We start from the raw sequence: 17,225 nt of genomic DNA, 5'->3' as shown, positions 1-17,225 counted from the left end.
CAAACTTTAGTGAGATTCTCATGCATAAGTTGTTACCAGTGTGTCTGAACAGGAACTCCATTGCCTGATGTCGGATATCTCATTTAGATATCTGGCCTTACTCCTCATGTCTCAGCTTTTCCATCTTGAAGATCAGAACAGTGATCTACTCAGTGGAGTTGATATGAGGCTAAATACAATCGTGTTTGTGAAGAGCTTTCAGACTTCAGTAGGAAGATTCTGTAGAAGTTCAAAATATTAGCACTAGTTCTGAAGATAATCACAAATCCTTGGTAAGCTACACAGTTAAAATGTGACAGCTAAACAAGACCATCTGTCTGAACTGGAGAACACTTAACTTCCATCCAGTTGCTCAGCTGGCTAGAAAATTTCTTGCATGACCCAAAAGGCATGTAAATTGCTCCAGAGTTTCCTACAAAATAAAACAATCTGGAAGAAAGGGGAGGAGGGAAATAGCATTCTTTACAGAAAAAAGGAGACCTACTATGAACTTTATGGACAGCAATCATGAGCAATAATCTCTCCCAGGCTCTAAAGTGCTGCCTGAAATGCTGGCTGAATATAAAGGAGGGATTTTTTCAGGTAACACCGCTATGCCTCTTTATGGCACGGAAAATGGTGTGCAATACTTCAAAAGACCAAGGCATGCTTGAACTCTCTGTAATTGAAAGTAGCGTGTTCACTGAACAAGCATTTTTCAAGCAATGCCATGTTTGCTGTACACCTTGATTAATGAGTACATTTGTACCTTGGCAGAACAGGCAGGGGTTAAAAAATTTTTAAGAGAAGATTGCTTGAGGAGGAAATAGGTCCATGAAATGTATATTTCAGTTCATATAAAGTAAAGCAATTCTCAAGATTTCATGCTTTACATGGTATCTCATATCAGTAGCTAGTTTAGTCTGCAAGCTACTGTCTCCAATGGCTAAATCCAACATGTATGTTACAGATAACAGAACATCTCAAGGCACTTTCCACTGATGTAAACTGGTCCAATGGCACTGATTTTAATGCTTGATGCATAGACTGCCATGGTTATATCGCCTTTTGCTAGCACATGGAACACCATGCTTCTATGAACTATAAAACAATTGTAATGTCAGCATCACAGAATCAAACACAAATTTCCAGACATATCTCAGAATGCAGAGTACTTTGGATTAAAAGATTTTTGTCACACTTTTTGTTCAAATGTTGCTTGCTTCCTACTGTGCTCTCTGGGACAGAGAGCAAAGTTTTATGCCCACATTTTGGCTCAAGATTATTTGTGATCTCAATCTACCATGTTGTAATCATATATTGTTGTTCTAAAAGATTCTGAGGTTTTGCAAAATTATACCTAGCTATAGTTATGTGGCCCAGCCACTTGGAGCTTGTTTAGAGATGTATGAGACAGGAGGATAAAAGGCTCTCCAGTTGGCATTTTGCATCAAATTTCCTCAGTATGAGGTTTTGGATTGCATTTCTAGATTAGGTCATTAGAGGTTCGTGTCTTGACATGACAAGGATATCTTTCTACAGGCAAGATAAGGGATAAAAAACTCATTTAAGCTAAAGTGCAATTCATTCAGGGACCTACTGAATAAATCTCTTGAGTAAAAACAGGAACAAAGAGTTCCCAGACTGAAAATATAGGGCATGGTAAACAGGAATCCAGTTCCCAAAGAATTAGCTGTTTTTTTCCTCCCACTTAGTGGCTACTACATAAAAATACATGACGGGTCTATTGTAAGGATAACATTTTCTCCAGCAATGGGAACTCCAGCCATGAAATGGCGGCCGCCTCTCTGGGCCAGACTACAAGTGCAGTGACTGAACATGACACTGAAGAATATGGCCATGAGCCCACCAGAAAACAAACAAACAAACAAACAAACAAACAAACAAATAAACAAAACCCTGGAAGCTGCACAGCAAATCCTGTGGAGTTACTTGACAGGGACCTGATCAGTCCTGGCCTTACAGTAGTACTTGCACAGGCACCACTGGAGGCACAGACATTTCGTGTCCAACCTCCTTTGCTTTCAGGCCATGGGTAGACATCCCGTCGGTGCAGCACACTTCTGACAGGAATCCTCCAAAACATTCTGATAAATGTTTACCTTGCACCCCGTTCACTGAGGGCAGCAAGCACAAAGGAAGAGCTACAACTGCACCATCATGCCTAAAGCACATGAATAAACGGCTTGTCACAGTCTAAAATTACAAAACAGTGAGCAACCACATTTCTCTCTCGGCCAGTTATGTGGAGGCAATTAGCACATTGATTTATGGATGAGTGGAGGAGGAGAAATGAGCAAAAGAAACACATGTGGACTCTATCAAGTACTATTTTTTCTATGAAATGTTAGTTGTGTCCCACTGAGCTAAAGAAAGACTCTGTAATACTTGGCCCACAGTTCCCAGTAGACGATTTCTGCGCAGCGAGACAAGGTTCACAGTTCTAGCTCAGAAATAATAGCCAGCACATTGGGAAGAGCTCCAGCAAGCTGTTGTGCAAGTGCAGCAGAGCTGCCAGGGTAACCGATCTACGAGTCTTGGACTACTATATCATCCTGTGTCCTAGGTTATACCCCTTTGTCAGCTAAAACCCTTTGGCATAATATTTACTATTGGTTTCCCATTACATGTACCAGCTCTGTCTGAGGCAGAACCTCCAGTCTGTCTCACAAGTCATTACTTCTAACAGTAAGAAGAAATTCCCTTTTCTCCCTTTTCCCAGATACTTGTCTCCTGTTTTCTTCTCTGTTTTCCTCTTCTAGTTTTTGTATCTTTCTTTCCTAGTTTCTCTATCCTTACCCCTACATTTTCTTCTTTCACTATTCTCTATCCCACCAAGTTGCTTTTTTCCCCTTTAACCTCCTCTCACCATCGTTTTATTCATCACTCCTGGGTCCTGTCTACCTACACATAACCAAAGTGATATATCCTGTGGAGGTTGATTGCTCATTTGGATGGGCTACATGCAAGATATACATCTTGGAAGAAACTGCTAGACCACTAACAGCTGTTTCAAAGTAAACTCCCTATACACACTGAAAATTACATGTTAAGACATGCAATGGTGTACTGTGCATAAAGCCTCAGGAAACTACCCATTGATCTATGATATGTCCATTAATCTCTGCAGCCTAAAGGGCATCTTTCTAAATTGGTACAGGAGGCAGCCATGAAAAGAAATCTGTCAATACTCTTTTGCGAGGCACAGGAAAACCACATACTGAGTCTTTGCTATTAAATATGAATCCATGGCGTGAGGCAGGCATCAAAATCTAAAATGGCATTTACTTGCCTCGAGCAAAAACAAAATGTCATGGCTCCATCTGATTTTGCAAAGTAGCACAATGGGACCTCACCATTTGATTGGTAATTTGTGATTACTCTGAAATATGGCTTAGATATCTCTCGGCTTTCATGGCATCCATCCTGAGGATTTTTTTATCACTTCCAGTTTGTATTTCATGCTGGACCAGATGTATCTTAATAGAGCGCAGAAAAAGGCCTCTGCTAGGTGACAGCTTCTCTCCCAGAAAAATGGAGATCTTTCCTGGAGTCACCTTGCAGATGCACATCATGGCACTGCAAGCTTTTATAATAAAAAGGACTTCATGCTCTTCCTTGGAGCTGTATCTTCTTTCTTTCTCTGCTCATGGTGGTACATCAAGTAATGTTGTTGGTCCGCTTCCTCCCCTTTTTCATAAGATTCTGTCAAAGGACCAGCAACTTTGACTCACATGAAAGACCAGTTCTTAGAAAGGGCTCTGCTAATTGCTTACTGGCTTTCTGCAGACTTTTTTGGGCAAAAACTATGACATATCTTATCACAGTCCTTGATATTTAGGGCAGGTCTTTACATCGTCCTTTATCAGGTGAACAGCTGATGAGAGCTGTACCTTCATATAAGAAGCTATATAGCTCAGTTCTAGCCCTTACTTGGTTGGTGCTACAATCAACTGCCATCCTTAGTCTTGGATGATCTGCTCTCATTCAGATCTGCTATGGGTAGGCAACAGGGTGGACATGTTGATGGCTGAGCTCCTGCTTTGACTTTTCCGAGCAGCTTTGCCACGTGTGCATTAAACCTCTCTCAGGCATGTTCTAGATCCCATCCTAAAGCTGAATGACCACTGCTTTGGTGTTTAGGCTGTGGTTTTGAGACCTAACATCCCTACCCCTCAGAAAGCACCTGGATTACTGTTGCAATTTTTTGCTATAAATTTGATTTTAACTTAAAAGATAACAATTACATGAAAAGGAAACCCAAAGTTATGTGTTTCTAGATGCTATCAGTCTTTTTAACAGTGCACTTCCAGAATAGAGGTAAGAATGAAGCCCACTTCCGAACTCAGAGTTATTTAGCTACAACACAGCAGAAGGCCTGGATAGTTTACCCATGTAAATGATGATTTTTGTTATGTTGCTATAAACTACAAATAATGCTAACCATGCAAGTAAGTTTTGCAAAACACTATCTTCTTTCATTGCTGGTATGAGGCATAATACAGTAGATTCTTTAAAGCTGCAGAGTATTAACTCCTCCGTGACATTTGTTTATGAATAGAGATGAGCCAAGAAGGAAATTTTGCTGTGCGTGGAAGTACACTGACAGCATGAACACTACTGTGTAGTAAAAGTATTTCCACCATGACATAAGTAGATTTAAAATGAAGGCGTGCAGATATGCAGATTGCCTTAGCATTTAAAAATATGAACCCAGATGGGTTAAATATAACCATACCACAATTTTTTAATTCCTACATGACAGAACATAGATCAAGTCATTTCACACAGTATGTCATACAATATTATACAACACACGAGACATAACATTTTAAGTCGGTTTCATGTGGAGAAATATTTATATCAGAAAACAACCCTTGAAAAAGGCTACCTTCCCCTCAACAGAGAAGCAATAAATGGAGACATTACTGGGTTAAAGAGTACAGGAATGCTCTGTTTTGCCTTTGCTCCAGAGCACATACACTCATCTCTTCTTTTTCTCTCTTTTCTTTTGGCAGCCTCGCCTTCTTGTTTTGGGAACAGCCAAACCTCTTCTGAACCCTTCACCACCACGTCTCCCTTAGCTTTTAACATGGCTTGCCCAAGCCCAAGACTCCATCACACATCTTTCCTGTGTCTTTGCCTACAGAGGGCTCCTGACAAGATCGCAGACCTCCACAGTCATCGGACTTGTTAACTGCATCACAAACCTCAGGTATAGCGTAGGGTATCCAACCTGAGACATAAGCTTGGTACACTGCACTGAACCTCTTCCATCACATGCTTTCATTCTTAGAGCTTTTGTAGCATGACTCTACAAGCAAAAGCTTTATTTTTGAAAGCAGCGAATGACCATTTACATGAAGAATAGATTCCATCAATCAGAATAGTGAACAAACTGAGGGCAATTCGGGCATTTAATACCCGTAGAGCAGCTTACCCAGTGTGTCTTTGTCACCCAGTAACCATTCCACAAGATTGCTATTGGTTACCTCACTGTATGTGTATTACTGTATCACATTTAATTTTAACACTTTATTTAAAACTCCATGAACTCCAACAAATCTCTCTACCTTACAGATAAGATGAACAGCTCAAAATAGATTAAAGACAATTTACACATACTTTAAAGAAAGGGTGTTTGGTCAAACCTCAGTTCTACACTTGCCAGTGTATGTGGGACTATCCCAATGAACCCTGAGTTGACTTGTTTAGAAAGTATGACTGCAAGACAAAACACTTTTTGGATTACAATTTCAAATTTTCAGCATTTATAATATGTGGGCAAGCACAACAATTTTCAGGAGGAGTTTGCAAATAACTGCAGCTCTTGGGTAGACATAATTCTTCTGCATAATACGAGAGTTAGACAGCTTGTCTACCTATAGTCTTTCAAGGTTAATTTGAATTCGTTAAAGTAATCACTTCAGCCATGTTGTAGATGCTGTCACTGAAAACTAATCCAGAGTTATTTCATATTTAGCTTGATTCATTTCCAAAGTAAATTGGGCCATACTGCATTAAAGTGAGAAATACACAGGTATTTGAAAAGATTAATTAAAGCGCTTCTTTAAAATCTGTTTGGGTTATTTACCCTTGAGGCAGAAGCATTGGTCAAACAAAAATGGTACGCTTAAAAAAACAAAAGCCCCTAGTTCTTCAGAACATTGGACCAAAATGTATGTAAAGATAAAAACCTATGATGAAGATTGTGTAACTATCCTCTCTTCACAATAATATTCGATGTTTCCTGTATGACTTGCTCTAAGTGAACAGGAGGTAGCTAGAAAATTGGCTAATGTGGAGAAAAAAAAAAGATTTGTCCTTTAAGATACTAGACAAAATGGGGCAAGGTGCAAACTAGATACAAGAATATATTTTGCATTATTAGGTTAATAAGCTGGCTGTGCTACATTTTGATCCAAAAATGATGGTACAATAAATATCAATTATGAAGTATTAATCAGAAATGGCATATTGTGCTTAATGTACTAGCAAATACTAAACTACCAACAAACACATAATCAGTTGCTATAGTAATTCTAGTCTGCACCTATGTCTTAAGAATTGTTAAGGGATATGATAAATTTTGTCCTTTACAAAATGTGTGCTTTCCCATAATCGTGTTTAGTGGATTTTCTGCACAATCCCCATGTGCATACTGCACAGATCACACACTGTCTAATCAGATCCAAATATCTGATTTGAATTTTTATTGAATGCTGACCTTTCCAATATACATTTCATTTGTGTTTGTATCTTATATATATATATATATATATATATATATATAAAACACGATCTCAAATATTCCACTCTGGTTGTGTTTAAACAGAAGGAAGCATGAAAGCAGTTCACTAGGAAAAAAGGAAGCAGATAAAAAAGAATAAAAGGTTTTTAAAGCAAAATACTATAGTTAATTATTACAAGCCTAAAAACTGGGAGCAATTCTCCCATGTGTATAAGGGCCAGTACAGGTCCTGTACATCAATTAGGCCCACTTAAAGCACATTTTAAAGGCTTAGACAGGATATATGCGGTGCATAAGCCTGGGGCTGTCTGTCTGCATGCGAATTTCATCCTCTATGAATATACCTGTCAAGATAGCTGAAATCTGAACATTAAGGAGGTTGTTAGCAAATCAAAATCAAAATTCTCAGACCTTGCCACCTCAATTGTATTTGTCACTCTTCCCTTTCTCATAGCAAAACAAAGTGGTTACATGCACAAAGCAAGTGCAAGCAACTGCGGCCACAGTACTAAATTTTCTCATTTAAGCTGCCTTAAAGAGGAAGATGGATGGCACTCTCTGAAGAAAAAGATTGTTTCTCTCTCTTGCTCTCTTTAAAGGAAGAGGTTTTAGTGGTACTCAATAAAATTCATTTCTATGTCAGGAAACGCAGGGCAGGACAAATACTGTACTAAGCTCCCACGATACACAAGCCTTCAATTACCCGTTTTGTTCACATAAATATAAGACTTTAAATGCATGATTAAATTGCATTATATGAGGAGCTGGAATTTGATCCCTGATTTAAGATTCACGGATTCTTAGTAATTACAGGTTTCTCCATTCCTTTACATTTCTGCATTAGTTATCATTTCTAAGGAAGTTAGAATCCTGAAATCTCGAACCTCTACTTATCCCCAGAATTCAACAGAAAACATTTTTTTCTTATTTGAGACATGAAACATTTTGACGTGTATTTAATTACTTGGATCCATGATAAATTATGAAATTAAAGGAAAATCTACTGGAATCATTTTCCTTGTAATTCTTGGAGAAAAGCCATAGATTCTTCAGGTGGGGAATTTTCACTGAAAGCACTACAGAATTCAGGCTTTGCATTCTACTGGACTTTCTCCTATCAGATCCTATCTGATCTATTAATGATACCAGTTTTGAGAAATTTTTTTTTTTCAATTTCATTTCTGGGCATTTTTCTCTGTATCTCCATATGTTTCCTCTCATGCCAAATTGCCACAATATCACCTTTGCCTCATTTAAATCCCTCTTAGGAAATTACATATTCTGCAGTGCCTGAAGAAAGCAGAATTTGAACCTTTTCCCACCCTAGGAATCCTCTAGTAACCCCTGCCACTGGATTTTTGGGGGAAATATTGTATTCTGTCCATCTATCTTTCAATCTGTGCTCTCAGGTCTTTTCATGTCCTTGCACTGTACACTGCACTGCACCTTCTAAGCATTTGAACACTAATTCCATCTCTATTCAGGAAAGCATTTAAAGTAATTGCTTAAGCATCTGTTCAGTTGACTTCTGTGGGCCTTATGCACATGTCTAAATCCTTTCCAGAGCTACCTGCTGTTGGTTCCAAATAGTTAACAAATAATCAGTTCTGCTACTATACTTGAATGTGAAAAAAACTTTAGAAAACTCTTACACGACAGTAAGAGTAGGATTTATCCCAATAGTATATTCATGCTGTCAGCTCACAGGCATCTAAGTTTAGATGCCTGGATGGGAAGCTTAATCTTCCCAGGTTCCCAGTACAGCCAGTGCAGAGTCAAGGGCTCCTTGAGAAGGAAATTCAGAATATCTAACTCACTCTGCTGAATATTTCCCAGCATTAATATTTCAAGATCACCTTATGAGCTCAGTTTTCTGTCATGTCGACTCAGACTCCTAAGTGTGGAGCAATGTGTGCCACACTTTGATTCTCCAGAATGAAATGGGGATACAGAATGATTGATTTTGCTTGTAATTTACTAATCTTTGACAAATGCGGGAAGCTTCAGGAGAGTGCATTTCTATAGGAACAACACACTTCCAGAAAGAGAAGCAACCTAACTGCAAATATCCTCTTATAAGTATGTTGAATGTGCAAACTTCATCAATGATCACATTTAAATGCTGTAGCAGTAAATGTCTAGAGACTAAAAGCACAATTCTCAAAGGGCCACAGTTTCTAATTTCTTTGGAAAACAGACACAATCTACACCATGAAAAATTTAATTGCACTTTAATTACCAGTCAGCTGAATAGCATGAGATATGTATGCCTTCATTTTTTAATAGCTTCTGCCACTTCCAGCAAATTGTGGAAAGAAATAATGGATGCCTTGAGTATTCTTTCTGTCTGCTTCTACCAAAATTAAAAAAAAAAAAAAAAGTAAAAAATTCAAAATGAAGATTCAAATTCTTCTGGATCAGTCATAATCCAGGAGGAACACTAGCAATAATGAATATGGATACACAAACGCAGCTGCAGCATTCACATTAGTGGCAAGGTAATGCAAAAATTTGCCCCTTTGGTTGAGTTCTGCTACATTAAACTGATAAAAAGCTCTTGGCTGGATGACTCAAGGTTGTTTCTTTGTTTTATAAGGTCAGAGCTTTACCATTTGGAAAATATTTTTAATATTGCAGTATTTAACTCATTTCCTTCTACAGAGATGTTGTAATCATTCAGGAATAGCACAGAATATTGCATATATACCTTATATGAACCCTTATGAATAAAAACATACCAGCATTTTGAAGGATTTTTTTGAATGGGTGTATAGCCAATGAAAAATGTTAGGCTGGATACGGTGCAGTCTAGCCTGGCTTTTATAGCACACCCCACATACAGTGGCATCTGAACAGCATACAAAATGACAATATGTTGACAAAGTCTCTGTAGTGCTTAAATCTTCTCACAACTGAAAACAAACTTACATTAAAAAAAAAGGTTTCTGTTTAGAGTTACGGGGAAACAGGCAAACTAGTATGTCTTCATTTTGGCCTCAATATCTTTTGCTCATGCTGACCTCAAGCACAGGAGAGCTTCCTAAGTATAAAAGCATGGCTGAATTATTTAATTCAACACATACTATTGTATTCAATACCTACGATTGGGGAATTAGCAAGAACAGGAAGCTTGTGACAGGAAGAAATTATTTGTCTATCCATGCTCACAGAAAGATGATGGAAGGAAAATGTATGTGTGAAGCTTTGTGCTCCCTACCATAATAGATTTGTTTGACCACAGGACACATGCATTAGCTACAAATGAACATTAGTTACAAATGTAAATATCCCTCTGTGGATGAGGAAATTTTATCTTTTGTAAATCTGTATCAGGCACAGTAACGTGGACTGTGTTTTTATTATTATTATTATTACTATTATTATTACTACTACTACTGTTATTATGTTTTCTGTTTTTTAAGGGAGGACTTAAATAGCGATATGAATTATTTGGAGAACCAGTGCTGCTCACTGTGATAAATCCTCACTGCTGCTTTGCTGAAAAGATACATCACACAAGAAAACATTTGGCCTTTAAAGATACAGTACTGTCAAAACTGAAATATCAGAATGCTCCCACTTTGTTATCACATCAGGAATCAATATTATACTGAAAGCGTAAATGAGGCAGAACCAGGTATTTTCATTAGCAAATTACAGAGGAGAGTAAAGATCTCGAAAGGAACACCGTATTTTCTCCATATTCCTTTATGCCATATTATCCTATGTAGCATTTCAAATGTCCTGTTGTGATGAAGAGTAATAATGAAAACCAGGAAAAAAGCACATGCTTAACAATGGATAAAGCACCTATTAAAGCATAGTTATCCATCTTGACAATTCAGTAGATAAGGAACGTTCACTGGAAGCAAGTAATTTTGAGCTGCATCTTGCATGTTTATATATGTTTAAAGCTCTCATTTTTTTCCTGCAATTATTTTCATGAAGACAGAATACAAAATAAAAGAAATCTGCTATGAAATCTTTTTTTTTTTTTTTTTTTTTTCCTGACAGGTGTGAAATGTGGGCTTCCTAACATCAGAATATTATTTTCTAAAATAAGAACCTGGAAAGCCTTGATGTTTCAGTGGCATTTTAAAGTCCGACTAAAGGTTACAGGGAAGTTAATATTAGTCATCGTTTTCTTACTGTTGTGCTCCTTTATTCTCACAGGTTTTCCATAAACAGCATGAATTTGCATAGGCAGCAATACAGCATTCAAAGAAGAGATTAGAGCATGGATAGCTGAAGAACTGCTACATGAAAAGTCAGAAATGTTAGCTGGTGTAGCACAAGTGTTTCTTAGAGGATTTGCATTAGAGAATAATATTCTTCCTAAGTGCTTGCTCTATTTCCCCTGTCTGGGATGACTAATCACAAAAGCACTGGTATTAAATCAGTTAGCAGAGCTGAAACCCAACAAAATGTGTCAAAAGTAGATGAATTTAACCTTGCAGTATTCAAGGAATGGAAACTATACCCTGGGGCACATTAGAGAAGTACATGGATAGTAATTATCTAAAAGGAGATAACCAATGTGGATTTAGAAAGGCAAGAGCCTCCCTAACTAATCTACTTGACCTTTATCGTGAGGCTAAAGACAAGGCTGATAATGGGCTCTGCAAATAAAAGAGTTTGTTTGTATTTTCAGGAGGTCATGTGGGCATACACAACAAATAGATGAAAGGGGTGAAAAGAAAATACCTTTATAAAAAACTCTGGAAACATAAGAAAGCACGTACTTCAAGGGAACACATTTAACCCTCCATCGTCTGCTGAAGCACACACACATGCAATTGCTGCAACCGAACAGCAACACTGTCGGAGCATTTATTGCATTGTCCACATGGTAAGTTTGCACAGTAATGTAAACAGTAACCAGGGAGTGTAGTTCCATGGGAGCCAATGGCCCATTCGAATATAAGTAAAGGAGAAAATTATATATAATCTACAGGGATCTCAGTATAGGTCAAAATTTGATTTAACAGACTCAGCAGCTATAGTACATGAAATCCCTTTCTACAATCAGCTTTTCTTTTTTTAATTTCTTTTTTTTTGCCTTTTGTCAAGACAGCAGATGAACCTGTGGAAGGTAATGCTGGAGAAGGGTAACAAAGGTAAAGCTACTTTCCAAAAAAAGGTCTTTCTTGAAACTGCTCTTCTAGCTTATAACAGTCTGCAGATGCTTTGGGTGGGGAATGCTTGGGCCATAGTGAAAGTCTACCTTCTGACAACCACATCCAAAGTCCACAGAAATTAATGAGATTTGGACAATGTCCTCGCAGTTTCAGTGCCCTCTAACCAGATGCCAAGGTGCTCATCTATCCATTTGGAATGGAGCAGCAAAACTCTAGCAAGCTGATTATTTTCCTCATTCCTGCACTGCCTGAGCAGGGGAGATGGCTCCCTTCACTTTTCTTGGAAGATGGAAAAGATCCTCTGCTACCTTGGTTGGAGAAATAACAGTTTATTAAAGGAGGACTTTGTGTGACAAGTACAACCTCTTCCTTGGAGAAAAGAGAAGTCAAGTTATAGGGTCTTATTTATAAGTTATATAAGTTATATATCTTATATTATAAGTTATAGCAGGAGCTACTGGAAGGAGGACTGGTTTTCTGCCTCCTGTAGTAAAAGGAGAGGCCACCAGTGATGATACACATTTGTACTCTCAAGTTGCTGAGGTAATGGGGGATAAAGGAGAAGAAATTACAGAAATACACACACACAACTCCTTCTTCACCAAGGAACAGAGAAAGGAGTCAAAGAAATGAAAATAAACAGGTCAGAGTCAAAGAAGCAGTAAGGAATTTAAGAAGAATTTGGGAAAGGAAGGAACCTGATGCAAAACACCTCCCTGAGGTTAGCTACTGAGACAAAAAGAAGAACCTGAACCGAGGGATCCTAGAAGATCCATACTGCCTCTAACACCAAAAGTTCACAGATCTTTAAACCCCAGAATGAAAATGCATTGTGCTCCTTCCTGGAACATTTCTACATCCCCCTGCCTTCTTTATTGAGCAGAGAGTGGCCGTTGTCAACTCTCCTCCACAGGGTCATAAATATCCCTGCATGTTGCCAGTTCCCTCTTTTTAGGCAGATAGGCTAGCAAAACATACCCGAGTCAGCAATCTTGCATGATAGTGGGTGCAACCAGTAAGCTAGACCATATGGGTAAAAACCCCCAAATCTCCTACAGATAGCATCCATTTGTTGTTGCAAAAAAAAAAAAAAAAAAAAAAAAATCATTTTGCAAACATTTGAAGTATTTGACCACCTAAACAGCATCTGGAAACATACACATTGCTTCTTTTTTCTCCTCATTTCAGAAGTGTGCTAGAAGCAGCACAAAATATTCTGTTCTTTGCTATGAAGTAGAACATACTTGCTTGCATTTTAACTGAATTTGTCAGGTCCCTGATTTTGTTTCACAGTCAATGACAACTTGAATTCTACTGAAACAAATATTCATAGCATGCATATTCCAGTCGTATGTGTGAATTTGTAAAGTTAAAGCTTCATTCACATAATTAAAGCCATTAGTAAGGATTCCAAGATGGCTTTGTGCTTGTGCAGAAACTTGCAGAAGCATTATCTCCATTTTTTAATGCCAGCACTTGGCTGGAAGTGCCTTAATGCTCAGCTAGTACGGAAGCAAGCATTTTTACCTGAGGGATAAAAACTGAGCTTTGGGTTTTAAAGGTTCACAATACAGTCACAAAGTAAAATATTCTAAAATATTCTAAAATATGTTCCTTTAAAGAACTCCACTAAAAACCTCAGAAAACTGCAAATATGCTCATGGCTGTTCTGAAGGCAAAGGAGAAATGAATTTGGGGAAACAAATTAGTTGTTATTCATTGCTTTCTCAGCTCTAGTCATAATTCGCTCTGTTCAGGCCCAATTCTAATATCAGTGATGGAGGCCTGTAACCTCTGGCTGAGTTGAGTCATGTTGTGTGGGACTGGCACATGTTCAGCTGAAAAATCGTTACCAGGAACTACAAAATGCAAGACGGATATATCAGTCCTAATGAAGCAATTCCCAGGATGTGGTCCCTTGAGGATTGCTTTGGGTTATGCAAGGGTCTGCCCTTGAATCAAATATCTCAATTTTAAATGTTGGGAAATCATCCAAAGGTGAATATTGTCTGCAGCAGGGGCACCATCCAGGTAGTGGAAGCGGAGATAGTATTTGTGGGTAAACACAGCGTCAGGAAGGAAAATCCTGTGCTGCTGGTTGTCATTTGCAGCTTGTCTTCTAAGAGAAAAAGGTTGGCATTTGGAAAAGAAAATACATGCCTGTAGGTGAGTGGGCAGGCGTGGGAAGGTGTCCTGAGATGGGTAGGAATGTGGGGAAATAGGAAGATAGTGTTTGGTGTTACATGAGATCGGGAAATGAGAGTCCAGCGCCAGGTGGGAAAGTAACTCCTGGAGGTTTGGCAGCTGCCAAAACTGTCTTTGCAAAAAGAAGTTGATGCTCCACTACAATCAGTAAGCTGATTAGCAAAAGCTATCTAATCAGTGCTAGAGTACCTAACAAACTGAGATGTTCAATTGTCATTGCTTAGTTACATTAATAGGAAAAACATCCCCTGCAAAGTTTAAACTTTCCATTTTTCCCTGGTATACTTTCTCTCAAGCTGCCCTTCATACCTGGAAGAAGCTTGCTATAAGCATCCATAAAACCACTTCATTAGTTTTCAGCAAATCCCTCATTAAAACTCCTCCTTGTCACAGTTCCTGGATAATGTCTAGATTCTGTGGGAACTGGTAACCTGTCACTCCTGCCCACCAGTAGTCAGACCGTCCAAGTCTGGAAAGGACTGACGTCCTGGTCATACTCTATCTTATTGTTAGCCTGTCCTTCCCTGACCTGCTGGCTTTATCTTCTTCTGTGACAGCTCAGGAGAAGAATCCCTTTTTTAGCCTGATAACAAGATTTATGGAGCCATCATCTGTCTGCCAGTTCTTCTCTACTAACTTCTGAATTCATTGGCCAATGTTAGCTAAATTTGGCAGTGAAGCAGAAATCTCAAAGATGTTTTACTACTCTAAAAACCCAAGATAACAGAAGATAAAGATACCAATACTACGTTCCCCAAGGTAAAGAACACAGTGTGAACTTGCCTTGAGATAGATATGATGGAATGCATGCAGGAAAAATGTTATAAATTCTCCACTCATGGGAAACTCTGGTTTGTGCCCTATAAAACCCATTATGCTGTCTCTCTAGCGAATTCTCGGATGTGTAATGAGTAGTGCATGAACACTGCGGCATAGCTACCATTCAGTCAATCAGCATAAAAAGTCAGTCAATCAGAGACAAAAATCTAATGGAAAAAAGCTCCCTTAGTTCTGGAGACCAGTGAACAACTTGCTTGTTGAGCGTTGGCATGGTGGTATTTTTCCTTTAGAGCTAACGTGCCACTGCCCGGAGCTTCTTACAGCCAGAAGTTGTCCTGGTGTTGCTCACAGCTATCATGAAGGACTTGTGCGTTAACAAGCAGTGAAAGGCTACAAGGAACATACTGAGCTAGGCTCTGAAATCCTGTGATTTGAGAAGTCCACAGACTGCAAGTTTCCAATATGCTCATTGCACATGTCTGCAGCCAACTTTTCCGTATGCTTGTACATTTATGGATAGCACTTCAGGGAAATCCATGGCTTACAAAAGGCAAACATTTAAATGTAAAGAAGAAAAACAGATCTCCTGAGTGACTGTTGTTAGCAAGCTGCCTTCAGGAGGAGAATAAACCAGACAGCCTTCTATAAAGTATGTCTATTTAATAATATTTTTTTCTGAAATAATTTAGTCTTCTTATTAGATACAGAGGGCTGGATATATCTTACATAAACATCACTTGACTCTGGTCACTGGTATGACTTGTATCAGCAGAAAGTTAAAGGTCAGTGATAGCTTGGTCAAAGGGCATGCATAGGTTGGTGTCAGGGATGAAACAGGGCAAGATGCAGTGACACAGAAGGCAGATCATGTACAAAATTGGAGATATTTTCACACTAGAGAAGGAATAATGGTGGCAGCCATTAAAAACAAGGCAGTACATAAATCAGGGCTTGCTTCTTCAGACTATGATGAGCCATCCCCAACACTTCCACTACCAAATATATTGCCAGCGTCAGACAGAGGCTGGATTTATTCTCACTAACTATTTAGACTTACACTTACACTACACACTGACTTCACTTTTCTATCACTTCAAGTTAGATAGTATCATTACCTCTGGTCCCTCTGATCCATCAACCTCTGTTTGTCTTTTTTAAAATATTTTGAAATCAAAAGTCACCCTACTGATGTCACTGAAAACCAAAAGCTGTGAAAGAGTAAAGAGGGCAGCAGTCATGCAAGTATCAATCTTCTCAAAATTGGATACACAATCTTATGATGTTTTTGGCCCCACATAATCTCCATGTTAAAAAAAAAAAACTTTCTGAGAAATGTTAAGTACATAAATATCAGCTTGTTAAGGACTGCCATTCAAAAAAAGACCATAATTTATGACAAACTCCTACACTGCACAGTGTGCTCTTCCAAGAAGAGGAAAGTAATGTAGTCGGACAGTTTCAAAATTATTAATTATATGTTCCCTTTTCATTTCCCTGAACTCTCACTCAGTGATTTAATTCACTGATGTTAAGTTAAAGAGTGATAATTAAAAAAAAAAGACTTGATAATGGTTTTTCTTTGCATTATCCAAAACCCTTTTGCTTAGCAGAAGAGGGTGCGTTATACAGTGAAGAGCATTCTATTGGTGCCTCATGAAATCTTCTTTGCTTTCTAAATCACTGCTTTGTCTGGGTTACATAATAAAATAATTTGTAATCTCCATCAGACTGTGAAAAGCAGGTATCTTCAACTATTGAGAATAAAGTACAATTGCAAAACGTGGCTACACTACAATTAAAGAGCAGACGATGCTTCATTGAACTCAGGGAGAATTAGAAACATCTGTCAACATACCGTAACAAAAACTCCTACAGTGAACAAAAGTCATAAGTGCAGCTCTCTTACTTCCAGAGGTTTGCTAATTTAAATATTATATACATGAAAGAGAATCAGGTCTTGAATTTATGAAAGTGTCCTTACCCATAAAGAACTGAGGAAGAGAAACACGCTACAGGATCCATAGACACAAGATTCATGCATTGGATGAAAAGTGTACGAGGGCGTGAGTGTCTGCACTTCCAGGCACGTGAGAGAGGAGGACCTGTCACTGCATTGCTCCTGGATAATGAATCATCTAGCAATATATTATTCCAGCTGACTTTTCCCAGGGATCCTCACTGTCAGATGCAACAGTCACAGAGATGGACACAAGCAACAGCCACTGCACCGGGGGTGGGGAGTATGAGGGAAAGGTGAGAAGAGCAAGTTTCCTACCCAGCGTGTGAGACTTGACAGCTCTGAAGATACTAGGGACCCTTCCATATGACTCATCCACAAGCCATCTACAGCT

The 17,225-nt window shown here is 38.6% G+C and overlaps 1 protein-coding gene across 3 annotated transcripts in view; it reads right to left on the bottom strand.

Moving 5' to 3' along the window:
* The window catches only part of SMYD3 (SET and MYND domain containing 3), a 424,868-nt gene that overhangs the window by 17,296 nt on the left and 390,347 nt on the right, over positions 1-17,225 (bottom strand). The window lies entirely within an intron of this gene.

The sequence above is a fragment of the Nipponia nippon genome, unplaced genomic scaffold, assembly GCF_047370975.1.
Source record: "Nipponia nippon isolate SJK-2023a ecotype South Korea unplaced genomic scaffold, ASM4737097v1 scaffold_4, whole genome shotgun sequence".
Lineage (NCBI taxonomy): Eukaryota > Metazoa > Chordata > Aves > Pelecaniformes > Threskiornithidae > Nipponia > Nipponia nippon.
Note: the sequence above shows the minus strand (reverse complement) of the source record. Positions and strands in the feature narration are given on the sequence as shown.